The following is a 13,964-nucleotide window of genomic DNA, read 5'->3' on the forward strand; positions in this document are numbered from 1 at the left end:
CATAAATGCTTTCGAACATTATGGTCACTGGTTTGAGCATAATGATTACTGATTACTGCTGCCCAGACCTTGGTTTCTGACGCCAGGTCTATCAATTTATCTAATTTTCATTGAAACGATTTCAACAAATTGGCAACATTTACCCATTTGTCGCAATTTTCGAGTTTTCAGCATTTTGAATTTCGCTGATTCATATAAAAATGTTGAAAATTTGTCCATAAATGTATCGCAAATTTCGAGTCTTTCAGTATCTCGAAATTTAACGATTTATACAAAAAAATGTTCCGAAAATGTAAGTTTATCAAAAATGTATCCCTAGATGTCGCTATGATGTTTTATACCTTCAAATAAAACTTGGTATTCAAAAATATGGTATCAACATATCAATAGCTTCAATTCGGATACTTTCATTTTGAATGTCCTTTTTTGCGATATAATAAACAATGAACGCGATAAAATATTGAAATAAATTTGAAGCACACTACATATAATAAATCCAAACAAAACAATCGTAAACAAAGGCAACAAGAAAAAAAATAATGAAAGCGAGAAAAAAAGAGTGTCCATTAAGAAGAATACTATGAAGGCCGTCTGATAAACACAAGGCCCAGTTTTGCCGACGCGATAAATGGCGAGAGGGAGATTTGTTTAGTCGACGAGTTTCAATATTTACGACCCCTGACTCAACTTTATATACACACACACACACATATATATACAGAGGGGCGGTTGGGCATTATTCGGAACACCGAGCTGATGAAAAGGAGTCCTCGAATGGCCCTCGTCAGCGACTTTAAACCCGTTAGCTCTCGCAAGTGGACTCGAACTGGAAAACACAAAGCCCAGAAGCAAATAAGGGTACTCCTCTTCACAGACAGCCGACGAAACTTTAAAATCGGTCGGGTTGCGGTCCATTTGACTGAAATTCGAATTTAATATATAAAACGATGTGGTGCGGGGCTAAATTCGCGAGGTGCGAATTCATTTCGAGGAAACGCGAAACCGCTCGTCGCCACCTGTACCACTCGTACACGTCTTCCGTTTCAGAAGGGCGTCAATCAAAATTTAATATTCGCCGAAGGTGAAGCTGACATAACACAATCATCTGATATGGGCTTATTATTTATGATTGAATTAACGGTGGGCTAAGTCCCCCCCAGCCTCCATGCCGTAGCCCCGGGAAAGATGTTTGCGACTCAGTTAACCGCAAAGTCGCAATAAGCTCTCGGTTCCGAGATGGAAGAAAAGGCTTTTCAGGTGAAGCTGAAGTCGTGGAGCAATCGGAGGCGTACTAATCAGGAAACCGCAGTGTTGACGCTTACTTTCAATTGTTATGTATATTTATAAGCAAATACAAATAAAATTATAATATTAATTACAAATAAAATAAAAATATATAAATGAAGATAAGTACTGTAAAAATAAGCGATGGTTAAGCCCTGATACAAATTGGTAATAAGTCTATAATGATGATGTAAATAAAAAAATTCGGATGTGACCAACCTACGATTTTATCTATGTATTTGAGGATAAAAGAAGGATAAAAAACAAAACTCGATAATCAAACATTCATACACGTTCACACATACCGGCTATGAGAGTATTTTCGATACAAATTGAGCGCAAATGTAGGGAAATTTACACAAAACAAAAGTTCTACTCCTGGTTGTTGGATTTTGTTAAAAACAAAATCGTTACTTAAAATCACTATAAATATTATACATAATAAATATCAAGAAGATAAAAATAATTTAATGGTCGAAATATAATAATAAAATATTTTATACATACCTTGGTATTAAACTTAAACTTTCACTCTAGAGAATTGAAATGTTTTTTTCAGAAACCTTTTGGTTTGTTGAAGTGCTATATCCGGTTTAGGAAAAAATATTGGGGTATAAAATTTATAACTTCAATTATATGCTAAAATTTTCAGTCCGATTTAATTAGCCGTTTGAGAGATAAGTAAATTAAAAAAAACTTTAAAAAAAGAGGACACTTATGTATAAGGGGAGGTATCCTTTTTAGTCAACTTAAAAATTTACGTCGTATCTATGTATATAAATTTCAGTAACCCACTCTAAGTTTCAGTTCGATAGGAAGAACGGTGTTCAAAAAATCCCCAAAATACACAGCCACACACACACATACATTTTTTCTATATCATGAAAACATGATCAGTGTCGATTCTGAGTTCGAATCAGTCAAAATCTTGAGTTCGAATTTTCGCATGATCACAAAACTTCATATATTGTTACTATGTATGTATGTACATATATAAAGTAAAAAAGCTTTCAGTTCATTTCCATTCCTCAATAATTGGTATACGTCTATTATAGCACGTCAAACTTTGAATTGCCAATTAACCAAGCGTCGAACAGAAAGCGAAGAAAAACTCGTCAAAATACATAGTTAGCTCTCTCGAGACAAACTATTCTAAACTCAAACAAAATTGTCGACTCCGTTTCGTAATGAAATTTGAAATTTTAGAGAATTTTCCGACCACACTAGCTTAACGGCGAAATTGTACCGAAACGGTATTACTTTCGTTAACTTCATTCGTAGCTTTTAAGGGGACTCTCGTTGCACGTTTTTACATATGAATATGTTAATATTGTATGGGATACCTTAAAATTGTTGCGCACGCATTGAGCTTTGTAAATATGTATACATACATCTAGCTCATTCACTCCCATAAGAATCCCGCATCCGACTCTTTCTCTAGCGGCCCTTCCTCCTATTTATTTTGGCGACCTAATTTTGCGACAAACAGGGACGCTATTCATCCGAAAGGCATGAAATATGTTATGCTACTTCCTTTGGGCACATTTAATTTTGCTCCTTTTCAGTATGACAAAAGCTTGCATGTTAAAAAATATATGTACTCAGAGGAAAAAATACCAAACAAACATTCGAGAAACCCAATACGCTTAAACCTCACAAATAAATCTTATTCATACATACATATGTATGTATGTGTGTATGAGATATTTTCCCCTCCGATTACATTGTTCTATAAACTTTTTATACATTTCATCAATAAAATGAAACTTTTCTGATATATGCCATGAATATATACTATGAATAGTTTAAACATCAATAACAAAAACTTGGAGTTTTCTACTTTTGAAATATGTAGTGTGGTTTCTATACCAAAATTTGGCATTCAGACCGTTGCATTTCAAAATCTACACATCAAATGCATTTATAAATATCAGCATACTTGGTTTATCACTTTATCTGTAGATGCTTCAATGGTAATCATAACATTTATAGTTTTCATTTTAAATTGATAAATAATTTAAAATATTCAATGGATTTATCCCAACATTAAAAATGAAATATAACAACAAACAATATAGATTTTGAATATAAAAATTCAAAATATAAAGAAAGGATCCTCAACAATAGCAAAAAATGGTAGTCACGTTTATGACATAATAAAATGATTTTAGAATTCTTGACATCTATAAGAAAAGTTATATTTTATAGAAGATCATATTTTTGTATTAGATTATACATAAAACTTAATCTAAAATAACCTGTAAATAAATACAACAAATTTAATGTACGTTGTCTTTCAAATTTACATATTGATCAATAGTTGAAATGCACGACTTTGATTGAATTTTTTCAAATATTCAAAAGTAAAATTCAAATTTTATAAATAAATACTTCAAATATTGATCCCCATGTAAAATTCAAACTTACCACGTCGATGATCTGTTGCAGCGTGAGGCCAAATTTGACCTCTAGCGCTTCTGACTCGTTGGCAACTGGCCTCTCAAGAGTGTTGTACGTGCCCAGTAGGTTGTTCAGGAGTCTCTTTTCGTGCGGCCCTCCTGCTGAATCTGAAATCGTAATAAAAAATATCCAATTTGAAAAAGAGCACATTACACTAATCCAAAAAAGTATCACAAGCTTTAATCTCCATTGTCTTAATTGACGTGAAAAAACTAACCCCATTCGCACACATATGTGAAAGCTTTAGCCCCTCATCAATCTTGGTCTGTTTTTTTTTTTTTTTTTTTGTTTCAGTGTATTAAAAGATGATCAATTATGTGCCGAAAAACATTGTCGAATTTCGGCTCTTTTATACGAATATTTATATAATGAAGTATGTAAGTACATAAGTAGGTGTGAAAGCTTTGAAATTGATAGTGTCATTTGTACGTAATATGGTGAACAAAACACGTTACACAACCCGTCTGTTTTGATGTCGAATATAATAGACACCGACATCAAATATCAAAGCTTTTTCTAGATAATTATTAATAGAATATCGAGCTTTGAATTTAAATCAAGATGTCAATACCATTCAGGTATACACAAAGATTATTTAAACATGATTTGCTTTAGATAATCGACTTTAAAGAGCCTTGGATTAAAAATACCTATAGTATGCATATGTATAAAATATCATCATCTACAGCCAATCACCACCCGCTGCTGGATGAAAGTCACTTCAACACACTTCCACTCGTCTCTGCTTTGCGCAAATCTCATCCATCTCACACCACACAATTGCCTCATTTCGTCTACCCATCTTGTCTGCGGTCTTCCTTTTATCTTTTTTCATTCTCTCGGATACCATTCTAGCACTTATGTTGTCCAATTTTCGTCCATTCTTCTATGAACCATTATATTTAGCCAGCAGCATAGCTCGGTCGTTAACCTTCTGCCTAGCACCTAGAGGTGCTGGGTTCGATTCCATTAACTGACCTCGATTGAAAAGAATATCTGTATATATGTTGTGCTGCTGGTCAAACCTGGATATTTGTGACTCCAGGTTGATCGTTTCTTATCAGAGTTTGCTGATTTATCTGATTTCATTGTTGAAACGGTTCCCGATTAAAATTGGCTAAAAACCTTCCTACCTACTATGTTACCATTATTTGAGTATGATTAATGTACAATAAAATTGATGTACAATTCATAGATGTCTTGTTAATTTGCGAGTTTTTCAGTCTCGTAATTCAGCGACTCATGTAATTAAAAATGCTGCATTGTTTGTAATTGGCCAGGAAGGCGCATTGGGATTTACCTGTAAGGCCTTTCTGGTATATAATGTAATAAAAAAAATAAAGTGGCGAAGTCCAATTTACAGTTCCAAAAATACTATTTTTGTTTGACTTAATTCACAAATTGTAACCACTTCTTTTGATTCGTTATGTCCAGAATCTCGGAAAAGCGGAATAAGTGTATTACAAGCCACCAGTGTTTTTAAATATTGTTAAACGTAAATCATTATATTTAATATTTTGATATTTTTGAAATGAAGAAAAGTGGACTTATGCCATTTTCGAAATATAACGGCTCATAATATGAAAATTAATTTATTTAGAATTATTAAAAATCTTTTTTCCTATTATTGTATACACTTACATTAAAATAATATAATACTAACGAGAAAAATAATGTGTTAAAAAGAAAGTGATCCCTTGATCATTATTAGAAAACACCAAAGACGTAATGTGAATATACATAGTTTAAGAACAATATAAAGCATTTAAAAATCAAAAATTAATTGCTCTGTCAAAAGAATGAAAAAACCACAGACTAAAACGAATTTTCAGCGCAAAAAATGCACGCCACTGCAACTGACATACGCCGACTAAAATGTGTCAAATCGAGAATCATCCGTCTGACTAACCGAATAAAAGACCCACCCCCGTTGCAGTCAAAGGCTCTGAGAGACAATGGATCGCGTCTACGGCAGCCTCCTAGGTGACGAGCCTTCGACTAATTATGTTATGTTCGCACAGTCAAACTTGCGAGGGGGTGGAGTTACCTAGGGGGGGTCGTTTTTGACCCCATCGACCCCACGAGACGGCCATTAATCCCGACGATGACATGACTCGGCGTGGTGGTTCGACACTGACGTCATAACAAATTGGCCGGTACGAGCTCGTTAGTGGTGTGGTGCGTGACCCGCTCCCACCCCGGTGCTCGTCGAAGGGTTAATTCTGGTGCAAACGTCTCGCGGACAACTGCTGTCATCATGCGAAACCTGAAAACGGCCGACTACATCCTCCACCCCGCTCTCGGTTCCTATCAAATTGCGATTAATAGCCGGCGCTAAAGGGTTGAATATCTTCCGGCGGGAGGAGGCTTGTTAATTAGCCCCCCCGTAGAAACGACTCGTGTATAAATTCGAACAAGTCTAATGATAACCCCTTGAATAGAGGGTGACCTTCGTGTTAAGTTTACTCTTGGGGTATGGCGAAAGCTTTGAAAATAATTTATAGTGAGTCAGAAAAAAATGCAACATATTTTCTTTTAAAAAAATAATAATATCGTTAATTTATTAGTATTGGTTTTCATGCTTTTTTACAATAAAATGGGCACGTTTGCAATCATCTATGTACAATTTAAATATAAAACTATACTTATTATTCGATTTAAGGCCAGTTAAATATATTTATTCATCTGTTCAATATCTGCTATTTTTGGCCAGTCTTTGTGCGGTAAGAATATCTAATATATAATTTCGAAAGATACTTTTTATGTATGTAAGTTTTGATTCGTAGAATCCGTGACATAATCGAAATAATCAAATTTTCTATGACGTCGATATCAATATCGATTTCGATTCCGTTTTCTATTTCGATTCCTTTTTCAGTTCCGGGTCCAGATTTCTTTTTCAGTTCCGGTTACCAATTTCTTTTATAATTCCGGAACCGATTCCTTTTTCAGTTCCGAATACGGATTCCTGTTTCAGTTCCGGATCCCGATTCCTTTTTCAATTCTGGATCCCGATTCATTTTTCAATTCTGTATCCCGATTCCTTTCACAGTTCCGGATACCGATTCCTTTTTCAATTCCGGATCCCGATCCCTGTTTCAGTTCCGATTCCGGATTCTTGTTTCAGTTCAAATTCCGATACCAGTTCCGATTCCCGGTTCCAATTTAAGTTCCGATTCCCTCGTGTTTAAAAAAACCATTAGTTTCTGATTGGCTGTCGTTGAATATTATTTTTATTCAATTAAAATAAATTTATTAAATAAACAAATTAATGTTTATTATTAGATTAACCATGTTTAAGCTGTTTATATTTATATACAAATACCGAGCGAAGCCGGGTAAAACAAGTACGTAATAAAATAAAATGATCTAATAACATTGATTTCTCAATGAATATTCCATAGGTTCATTTATGATGGGTTTTTTTATTATTATTATTTTTATTTACCTGCGTACATACATATAGTTATCAATACAATAATTTATTCATATTTTTATCACAATTAATTTGAAAATTTATATATGACTTTAATTATAAAGTGAAATATTGATTTTGCTATTTTTTTTAAATAATTTACATACATTAACTAAATATATGTATGTAAGTACGTATAATATGTTATTAAAGATAAAATGTATGTACGTATGTAGATACCATACTATTTAGAGCACATTTTATTACATGTATTATATGTATAATTTTATTGAATAATAAAATTTAATAAAAATTATTGAATGAATCAAAAAATTAATAACATAATCTATTGTATGCGTTTAAAGAAAAACGGAAAACTTTCCAGTAAATAAATTTAAATTTAAATTTAACGTCATTTATTTTTTACTATAAAAGTCGTACTCGAGGTCTTTCAAAATCGAGACAGTATCGTTCGGAGAAAATGTTTCAGTTTTTTTTTCTTCTTTTTATGTTCTTCTTATTCTATTTGTTTCAAGACAAAGTTCCTGACCAACTTTCAAGCGCTTCGAATACCAAATAAAACAGTTAAAACTTCAATAAGACGGTTTTGCGGTGAAATAAGCGACGGGCGAAGAAAGATTGAAATACTTTCGATAAAAAACACATTTAAGGATTGAACTTCACAAACTCATCGATTATATTAGATAACGTTTATAAGTACAATACACACACACACACGTTCAACAAATATTGTATTAATATGGGAGGAAAGGAAGAGAGGAGAAAAGACTGTCACGATAAAGCACGATGATAATATATATACATATACATACGAAATCGACGAGCCTTCGTTTAAGAATATCATGTTTCTTGAATGATGAGGAAAAAATAACAGCACAATAGACTTATCGTAATCACAACATTGTAAGCTCGAAAGGTAAACGATAGATTCCATTAATATAATTTGTACAATATGTGTGTTAAAAATAAACACTTTCTGTGGTGTGCTTTAAAGGATCGACGGCCCAAGTGAAAGCTCTACGGCGTAGGCTTTTATTCGCGAACCTCATCAAGGCGACATCTCGTTAAGTTAATTTCGCGCGCTGATGTGTTTTTCGCAAAAAGCTGTTTGCTCTGTCGACGTCAACCCGCTTTCCTATTCCGCTCGACGACTAATTTTTCGGATCGTTGACGTGAAAATTTTTCCCGACTCCAGCGAAAGACCGAACGTGAAAAGTGTGAAAAATTTCCGAGGAAATCCATCGATTGAAAGGCACACCGTTTACGCTTAACTAAAATGTTTTTCTTACGTCGAATATAATTCTTGACGAGGGTTGCTGTATATTACGTGCATTATATATCATCATCAACATCAATTTTCGAGCGATCGCTGTATCCTTATTATGGTAATAAAGAAATATGTGACAACATTTTTCATACACCTTCCACTTTGCGACGAACTTTATGATACATATACATACATACATATGTATTTATGAATGTTGACTTAGATATCAACCACAAAACATTATGTATATAAAATATTTAAAATGCAAAAAATGCCAGCAGGATAGCTTGGTGTTTGCGTTAATGCTAACCACCGAGAGATTGCCTGGTTCGATCTTGTTGGTTGATCTCGATTGAAAAGAATTTACTCCTAGTATCATCTGTAGTGCTGCTGATCAGACTTGTATATTTCTGACTCCAAGTCGATAGTTTCCTATCAGAGTTTGTCAATTTATATGATATAATTATTAAAACGGGTTCTCATAAAATTGGCAAAAACCACCCAACTCACCGTGTCAACACTATTTGATTAAAATACATAATCTATAAAATTTAAACATATATTTTCAAGTTCAATAACATAGATGTCACTCAAGGGTACACCGATAACGGATGTTGCCACGTTGCGAGTAACGTCAAATATAAGTATTTAAACTTTTTTATAAATTTTCTTTGTGAATCATTTTTGAACAAATAAAGTGTAATAATATATCCATGTACATGTACATAAGTACATATGAATATACTTAAATTTCAATATAAAAAATGCACATAACATAAAATGTAATGAGTTGCTATAGCTTTTACATGTAGTATTTTAAGATATTCATTACAATTGAACTGCAAATATTTAAAACTACAATCTACATGTGAAGTATTATATGTACCGATACACTGTTTTATCTTATGAAGACGTATTTTATATGACGATTTGAACTAGTAAAGGGAGCGTATTTTCATCCCTCGAATCTCTATAAACGGTGTCAATAATATGTATAAGATTTATTTATTTACAATTATTGATCAATATTATAATTCCAATTTGTTTCCTTTACGTTCAAAGTTTGCGCGATAAAATTTAAAAAATACGCCTTCGTGAATTGAAAAAATTGTATATATGGACACAATCTAACAGGTTTTAACTTAAAAAACAACGAATTTTCAGTTTATACAACGAATAAATCAGATCGAATACATAAAAACGTCACACTTCGCTCTCAATATATGCGCAGGCATAAAAAAGCTACCGTTGAACTTCTCTCAAATCAAGATAAAAAGCTACGAAATAGAGAATCCAGCGGCGGCATAGCAACAACAAAAAAAAACCGTTTGACATTCGATTTTTCACGTAGAAACAATTTCGCGTGCGAGTTCCACTACCTACGCGCGAGATATATATACAGGGCGACGCAATAAAATCGATCGTTCGTTGTTTATATGCGAAAGAGAAGCCTGAAATTCTCACACACGCACTGGGACCCCCGATATTGTAAAAGTCCCGGACCCAAAAGTCCCGGGATGAGGGGGTCTCTATATAAATCTGCCGGTCCCGAAATTAGGGGGGGCCACCAGGTGAACGAATTTACGCACAAATACAAACCGATGGACTAGAGAGAGAGAGAGGACCGGTGATAAAACAGCCCAGGTGGGCCACATATTCACGGTGCGGGAGTTTGGGGTTGTACGGGATGGGTGTGGTGTTGCCCGTTTAGCATGCGAACGGTGAGTCAATAAAGTTAATCTCAATAGGCATAGGGAAACTGGTATGGTTCTTGGATAAATGCTCTCACGATCTGCGGCTGCGTTGCCTTCTCAATAAAACCGGATGGCCGCAGTCAATACGTTAAGTCCTATACACGTGGGTTAATGTTACGTGCGGTGTAGGCCTCGGCTGTTGTAAACTATGGGTAGTTTTAATGGTGCTTAAGCTTTGTAGATGTTGATGATAGTTGATCCATGAAAGGAGTATTGACCGAAAAAAAAACTTCAAAAAGTATATAATCACAGAATTGTAAGCCTAACCGTTTTTGAACTTCTTATACCTACATATATATAGCATTCCATAAGTTCGTCATTTTCATTTTTGTTGAAATATCTTGGTATATCTTGATAAAAGTTTGACAGCTTCAATGGAATTAAGATTCTTGCCATCCAAAGTATTCTGCAGAAACCAAAACAGATGAACATCTGAAGGAGCAATGTCTGGAGTATTCTGTAACCGATTCTGGAGAATTCCAAATTTCAACTCATTCAGCCTCTTTTTCATGAGGCTTATTATTTTCAGTCAACACATATGGTACCCATGTATGTACGTATATCAAGCTCGGAAGTGAATCTTGCTCTTAGAAATCTCGTCAGTTGTAATCCTTGGGCAATTTGCTACTACGGCACTCACAATGACATCATCAATGGAGGAAAGCCAGCCAGAGCATCGTTGATCTTCCATCGCCATTACCATTTTGATCACCATCACCATGAAAATCACCATTTTGAAAATTGTTGAACCATTTCTTAACCATCGTGAGAGGAAGAACACGTTCCAAATAATCGTTCTAGATGTTTGTTATACAGTTATAAAACTCGCTCAATTTCGGCACTAGTATAACATCTATATGAACGGTTTTTTTAATATATATGTACATTTGTATGCAAGTATGTATGTATGTGTGTATGCAACTGGACTTTCAAAAAAAACTTGATAATGGACATAATCGACATAACGATAAGTACATATAATTGTAAGAACCTATTGTATTTAACCAACGGATGAATCAAAGGAAAATAATATTATATAATAATAAAATAATATTGTTAACGTTAATAATTTCGCGAATACAAAGATTAAGTTTGATTATACGTAATAATCTAATACGTATAGACAAGCTGTCCCAATAAAACGATTGGTATAGTTATATTGATCAATACCCACTTGTACGTGCGTAACCTGACTTTTCCGCTCGGTCGATAAGCGCCCCGACATAATAGCGCGGAGACAAAACCACCCCAGCAAAAAGCGCTCGGCGACAAAACCGCGCCAGAATATATGTATGAAGAAAATAAAATATCAATTTTGACTTCGGTTTGACTGGACAATGGTTTTGACTGGAGAAAATGTTCATATGTATAGTGGTTGAAGGTAATTTAGAATTAAAAATAATTTCATACAAATAATCGCGAATAATTTCATTGGAAAATTATACTTTCAAATTGACAATCAAAGCTAATAAACCATTAATCTCTCTACGTTTAATAAAAGTGAGAGATTCATAATGATCCAATGAAATGATTTTTTACTGGATCATTAGTCAAATAACGTATGTTTTATTACACCGTAAAAAAATTTATATTTAAACATGAAAAAAATATATGAGAATTTCCATAATATGCCCGAATGTGTGTCGAAGATAATAACAAAATTTACGAGTTTGTAACATGACACTTATCGGATTCGATTTATGTGTTTTGAAAACAAACTAAAATTCTGCGGATATGTACCGACGTAAATTCAAATATGAAGGTCAACAAGTGAATGTATCGACATAAGGGGTAGGTATTTAGAATAAATTTCGTGCGAAAAACGATGAGATTGACAAGGCCCTTCCAACGTCGTTTCCTATTAAAATATTTCATTTACTTGAGTAGTTTTGTTTTTCATAAACAAAACACAAATTCAAAGTTGACCGCAATGAAATAATTTCACATAAAAATAAATATTGTTCTGTATAATAAAACAGTAAATTTTACAAATTATAGAAAACTATTCTCTCGCAGTGATTCTGATAAAATTTATATGTTTCGGAAACGAACGCAGCAGAAAAGGGAGTGTAATAAAATCGTTTCTCACAAGGGTCGTTGAAAAAAAAACTACAATACACTATTCTTAAAATAAAACGTTCAATATTATTGAACCACGAACAAATCTAGCATTGACATTTTGCACAATACAATTTCAGATTTGCAGAAAAAAATACCAACAAAAATCAATCGACAAATACTGAGAATTCATTACGGTCGCTAAATTAAACTTACCGAAGAAAAATAAAAGGATGAACTTTTTATAAAAAGTTAAAGCGAAATGGCTATCAAAGTAAACTCTCTCGTCTTTTATTAATTTCATGGAAAATTAATTTTTCTCAAACAGCAAAATAGCTTCGAAAAGTTAGAAGTTTATTTTAATTTTCAAAAAACTTTCAAACGAATCATTATCTTCGGGTAGCACGAAAAAAATCCTATTATTATATATTAATAATGAAAATTAATAACCAACAATCTATTGCTTAGTCAGTTGGCTTAAAAGTTTAATTTAAAAATTAATGTCAACTGTCTACTTCAATGAAATTGATACTTAATAATTTAGAAATTGATACGAGCCAAGTTTGTTTTCTCACGACGAAAACGCCGTGGTCATTTTTCCATTTTAAAACAATGGATTGCAACCAGTAAAAACACACTTCGCAGACTCTTGTTTATACAGACTCAGCTATCGATTCCTCACAAAAGACAGTTAAATTGTACGTACATCTAATATTATTCCATTTGAAATAACAAACTCAAAATAAATATAATTTTGATTATATTTAAAACAAAAAAACTTAAATTGATGTTGCTTTGAATTAAAGTTTTTTTATGGAAAACCACTTGTCACCTTTCTATAAGATATTCGATTCCAGCTTTTAGATGCATCGAACACGGCTCATTTTACAGCAGGACTTTATACGTCCAACATTGAGCATGCAAACGAGACGTGAATAATAACGAACCGGAGGGTAGAACGGCGTATGTTACGCACCAGTCACGTGTCGTATGCGTCCTATGACCGGTCAATTTGGCGAAATTTTCCAGTGTGCAGAGCGATTTTCCCGCTTTTCCGCGACCCAGTTTCCGGGAGCGCTAACCGAATCATTTTGTTCGAACGCTTTCACATTAGAGGAAATTCCTATACACGCCTATTTTTTAAAATATTACAAAATATGATATAAATTCATATGTATGTATAATATTAACAAGTTCTGTTACGCAATTTTAAATATTTGAAGAGGAAATATGGAATGGAAATGTATAAAAATTCGGAATGCTTATTATCAGTGGGAATTGTGCCTCAATATCAAATTGTTTTCGGTTCGTTAGGCTCGTTCATTAATCATTCATTCAAATTTGCGTCGGTTGATTAATCTTAAAAACCATATTTTATTCCATCAAAAAAAAATCAAATTTTCATTTCCTTACCATTTTTCCTCCATAAGTATTCAATTTTTTCCATGTATTATATAATAGATGAAATCATCAGTGTCATTGTGTTGAATTTATCTTATATATAAAGTAATAAACATCTTATACATAAATAATAAAATATGTAATATTATAATATTAATGTGAATTCGATATTTTTCTTTTAGCTGTTTAAAGGCTTATTTATACGAGACTAGCACAGACCGGCAACTGCACTTAAACAGCAATACAAAAAATATTCCTAAAGTATGTACATTATATATGGACATATTCACATGTTCCGTAATAT

General features: G+C 33.3%; 1 protein-coding gene across 1 annotated transcript in view; it reads right to left on the reverse strand.

The window, feature by feature from the left end:
* The window catches only part of nAChRalpha6 (nicotinic acetylcholine receptor alpha6), a 94,367-nt gene extending 90,522 nt beyond the window's left edge, over positions 1 to 3,845 (reverse strand). Inside the window, exon 1 of the mRNA XM_077439883.1 lies at positions 3,712 to 3,845. The gene's annotated coding sequence lies outside the window, so the exon portion shown is untranslated. The remainder of the gene's footprint in view (positions 1 to 3,711) is intronic.
* Positions 3,846 to 13,964: the final 10,119 nt, after the last annotated feature.

Source organism: Arctopsyche grandis, chromosome 10 (assembly GCF_051622035.1).
Source record: "Arctopsyche grandis isolate Sample6627 chromosome 10, ASM5162203v2, whole genome shotgun sequence".
Classification (NCBI taxonomy): domain Eukaryota; kingdom Metazoa; phylum Arthropoda; class Insecta; order Trichoptera; family Hydropsychidae; genus Arctopsyche; species Arctopsyche grandis.